The sequence below is a fragment of the Aegilops tauschii genome, unplaced genomic scaffold, assembly GCF_002575655.3.
Source record: "Aegilops tauschii subsp. strangulata cultivar AL8/78 unplaced genomic scaffold, Aet v6.0 ptg000425l_subseq_1:329548_obj, whole genome shotgun sequence".
In the NCBI taxonomy this organism is placed as follows: Eukaryota; Viridiplantae; Streptophyta; class Magnoliopsida; order Poales; family Poaceae; genus Aegilops; species Aegilops tauschii.
Window position 1 is genome coordinate 305,029 of NW_027332667.1, and position 4,836 is coordinate 309,864.

General features: G+C 40.6%; 1 long non-coding RNA gene across 5 annotated transcripts; it reads right to left on the minus strand.

Annotated features, from left to right (window-relative positions):
- Positions 1 to 263: 263 nt before the first annotated feature.
- Positions 264 to 3,043, minus strand: LOC141030472 (uncharacterized). 5 transcript variants are annotated; one of them, XR_012192574.1, is made up of 4 exons: positions 2,732 to 3,043; positions 2,332 to 2,390; positions 2,222 to 2,248; positions 264 to 2,121 (listed from the first exon to the last, which is right to left on the minus strand). It is a non-coding gene; the product is annotated as an uncharacterized lncRNA (long non-coding RNA). The 5 variants fall into 5 exon arrangements; XR_012192576.1 differs by having other exon boundaries at positions 264 to 1,460; positions 2,013 to 2,121; positions 2,332 to 3,043; XR_012192573.1 differs by having other exon boundaries at positions 2,332 to 3,043.
- Positions 3,044 to 4,836: the final 1,793 nt, after the last annotated feature.

Here is a 4,836-nt window from a genome sequence, read left to right on the forward strand (position 1 = left end):
TGCCTCCATAGGGCTAATCTTTTTGTTAGTTATTATCTCGGAACACAAAAGCCATAACTTCTTATAGCATGTTAAATATCTTCGCTTAGTAGTAGCTTTGACCAAATCACCATAAGATGTGAGTGCGGATTAGCATTTATTTCAAGTACCATTATGCTGGCCTCTCAAGATATGGTTTATTCGGATTTCAGTTCCAGAATTCAACAAAAAAAACTATCTTAAATCCCAATGTTATCCCTAAAAAATCCAGTCTTCTGAAAACATATATAAGAAAGGCTATGCATCTAGGAACATGCAAATCCCCTTCTGAATAATCATTAGAGCACTAAAATGTTAGCAGAAAGATATAAGTTTAGCTTAACTGAAAACGGATCACTAAGTAGGTTTATGCTTCCAAGCACAGAGAGAAGGACTTGATCAGCAATGGCAAAAGCCAATATTTACTACATAGTAAGTAACCTTATATAGTTAAACTGTACACTAAGATGTAGAAACTTAACTCTACAGTCTCCGGTGCAGGCTACAAAAAACTTAAAATCCCTATGTTCTCTTGGTGAAGAGGTTCTACTTCGGTTGCAATTTCTTTTCTGAACTCCTGCTCGACTTCAGTAAGTCACAAAAGTTCCGTTTGCGTCCCGCTGCTACACTTACCACAGATCTCTTTACTAATTGACCACTATATCCTTAGCTCAGTCCATTATTGTTTTCTGCTGCTCAATAGATGCCCTTTGTCCCTTTGTAACCTTGAATCAAGTTGTGTAGTTCCCTACTTCCACCATTCTTTGAATTTTCAGCTGTCTGGTATTTGGTCCCTTTCTTCTATAGCTTTTGTTAATCAAGTCAGGAGCAGAACTTAATTATCTCTACTCTCATATGTAACTCCGACTCCAGCTTACCAGTTTAGAAAAAGCAAGTCAGCACAACTCAGTTATATGTACTCTCATATGTAATTGTCAGGAACACTTCGGTTAGAAAAGCAATAAATCTTACATATTTGTTTGGTAATGGAAAAGTCATGTTTTTTTGACTAAAAACTTATAACAAACAAAAGAAAGAAAGTTTTCACAATAGATCTCTAGCTTCGTGGTATTTGTAAACATTCGACAGAGTACCATTGTAGAATTTAGCATTGCTATTCCTTAAAACAGAAAATCTCAACCTTTAGAAATGACAGCCTGCCTTTCCTCCTGTCAGCATCATGTCGATTAATTCACAGTAAAGAAAGTTATGCCCATGTATATCCTGGGAATCTTGTGATGGTGCAACAATTATGTATATATATATTAGGCACATGGTAGATTACTCTTGGTAAGCAATGATGGCAGGCAAAAACTGTACTCTTTAATTTTGAAGCGGAATGTTGCCCATCTGGATCCAGTGAGTGATGCGCCATAGAGAGGGCACTTCTAGTGCTTCAGGAGTAGTTTTTCTGCGTCAGCAGCAATGATTAGGAATATTACCTGCATTGCAGAAGAATTAACAAAGCGAATGCAAGTTCATATATCTAAAAAAAGATCAGTATGTTATGGAGACTCGAAAATAACATTTCTCCATATGTGTGATTTGTTAGAGTACAGTGTTATAATTGTTTCTTAATGAAACACATTCTAGAACTCTGAAAACTTATGTGCCTTCTTTCACAATGAACTGGAAAATAACATTTCTCTATATGTGTTGGTTCGCTTGTCATGATTGTCGTCTCATTCAGCTAGCTGACTACTCATTCCTTTCGTAAGAGCAAATTAATTGTACACCCTTTGGTTCAAGTATAAACAAAATAATAGTCTGTTTTTTATTGTTAATACATATGCAAACCCATGGAAGCATAACTGAACACATAATAAAAGGGTATAAGGTTGAAAATAACCCATAATTTGATTAATATACAGAGACTGGAAACTGAATTACTCTGAATAACAGAACATCTGCAAGTAAGAACTGAAGATCTCGATCAGTTTCGGGTTCCAAGCACACAGAATTAAATATGTCAGATCTGGTGAAAGGAAACTGACCATCATGAAGAAATGCATCAGGTATATCAGCAGTCCATGAATGTAATGTGTATCAGGTCCTATCTTTTTTTGAAGTGACGCTGGTTCCTAAATGATCTGGACACTGTATCTGAGATATATTAAATTATATATGAGTACAATTTATCTGATTGCTAAGCATGTATCAACAGGGCGATGAATAGAGAAAGGGATTTAAGAAACAGAGTTACCTGTCTGCTGAATAGTGGGCATTTGACCTACAGGCAAACAACACAAACATTGAGGAGGTTAACAGGGGCACCACGAGTTGTTCACAGCCTCGCTGATGGAGGCGACTTACTTATTTTCTTCAGATTTATTTCCATCGATACGCCTCCTCAATCATCATGGTACATACATCTATTAGAATAAATTTGAAACAAGATTGTAGCATGATCAAAACTTGGACGCTAAGGAGATGCAAGCATACAGAAAAAAGATCAAGGAGGACTGAATCTTAATCAGAGCATGATCAGAACTTGGACAACCGATTTCTTTGTTTTGAAAGCAAACATATAATGGATGAACTATGAGAACTAAACAGGACTCTTTTGCATCAGATTGTAGTTAAACAAAATAATTATAGATGATTTGCTATTACACCCAACTAATAAAATGAAAAAGGAGGGGTCTACAGGAAAGGGAAATTTAATGTGTCAACAGAAACTCAAACTAAAGGCTGCACGAAAGATGAACCATACCTCTGAAAATTCTTCAACCACACCAGGCAGGAAGCACCTGATCGAGAGATCGAATTCAGCATTGAATTAGCACCTGGCACCGCTCCCATTTATAAGAAGCCGTATAGAATGGCACCCTCAGAATTGGTGGAGTTGAAGAAGCAGATAAAGGAATTACTGGACAAGGGGTTTATACGAGCCAGCTCCTCACCATGGGGTTCGCCCGTATTGTTCGCCAAGAAGAAGGATGGGACACTGAGACTGTGCATAGACTATCGAGCCCTCAATATGGTCACCATCAAAAACAAATACCCGATGCCACGGATAAATGATTTGTTTGACCAGCTCGCACAAGCTAAAGTATTTTCGAAGATTGATTTGAGATCAGGATACCATCAACTGAAGGTACGAACAGAGGATATCCCTAAGACAACATTCACTTCCAGATATGGGTTATACGAGTTCACAGTGATGCCTTTTGGTCTAACAAACGCCCCCGCATTTTTCGTCCACCTCATGAACAAAGTGTTCATGAAATTCATGGACAAATTTGTGGTGGTATTCATTGACGACATTCTGGTTTACTCAAGGACACCAGAAGAACATGCTGAGCACCTCAGAATTGTTTTGGGAGAATTGAGGAAACATCAGTTGTACGCCAAATTTAGCAAATGCGAATTTTGGCTAAGACAAGTTGGTTTCTTAGGCCATATACTGAACCAAGAAGGCGTAGCCGTAGACCCAGAAAAGGTCAAAGCCATACTGGACTGGAAACCACCAGCCAACGTCACGGATGTGCGGAGTTTCCTAGGAATGGCCGGATATTACAGGAGATTTATTGAAGGATTCTCCACTGTGGCAAAACCTATGACCCAACTGCTCAAGAAGGACAGGAGATTCGTATGGACGGAAGCATGTGAGCAGAGCTTCCAAGAACTCAAGAAGAAACTGACAACCGCACCAGTTTTAACTGTGCCAGACATACACAAGAGTTTTGAAGTATATTGTGACGCGTCCCAAAAAGGTCTCGGATGTGTACTAATGCAGGATGGCAAAGTTGTCGCATATGCCTCCAGGCAACTGCGAAAGCATGAGGAAAATTACCCAACACATGACTTGGAGCTAGCAGCGGTCATACATGCACTCAAAGAGTGGAGGCACTTTCTGTTGGGAAATCGTTGTGAAATATATACGGACCATAAGAGCCTCAAATATATCTTCACACAGCCAGAGCTGAATTTACGCCAACGACGCTGGTTGGAACTGGTCAAAGACTACGACGTCGGCATCCACTACCACCCTGGAAAAGCAAATGTAGTAGCCGATGCCCTTAGCCGAAACCCCAGCCCGGACAGTGACGGTCAGCAAAACTTGAGGCCTGAGTTTCAGCGAGAGTTCAGTCGGCTCAACATGATGTTAGTCTCCGAGGGCACCGTATCGAACCTAGAGATACAACCCACCCTAGTGGAACAAATCAAGAAGGCTCAACAGGGACATCCCAGTATCGAAGGCATAAAGAAGAAAATGAATACTAGTAAGACTTCAGAATTCGTCACGGACAGTGAAGGAACATTGTGGTACCGAAACAGACTTTGCGTACCTAACATTGAGGAACTCAAGCAACAGATCTTGACGGAAAGCCACACCGCTCCATATTCGATCCATCCTGGAGGAACCAAAATGTACAAGGACATCCAGGAAAGATTTTGGTGGCACGGTATGAAAAGAGATATAGCCACATTCATTGCTTGTTGCGAATCATGTCAGCGTATCAAGGCCGAGCACCAAAAGCCAGCAGGGCTACTCCAGCCAAACAGAATACCGGAGTGGAAATGGGACGAAATAGGAATGGACTTCATTGTCGGATTACCCCGGTCACAACGCGGAAATGACGCCATATGGGTCATCACAGACCGACTAACCAAGGTTGCTCATTTCATTCCTGTAAAGACTACCTACTCCACACAAAGACTGGCAAAGCTCTACCTATCTCGTATAGTTTGCTTGCATGGAGTCCCGAAGACCATAATATCAGATCGAGGCACCCAATTCGTCTCCAAATTCTGGGAACACCTACAACAAGCTCTGGGCACACGACTGGCTTTCAGTACAGCATACCACCCTTA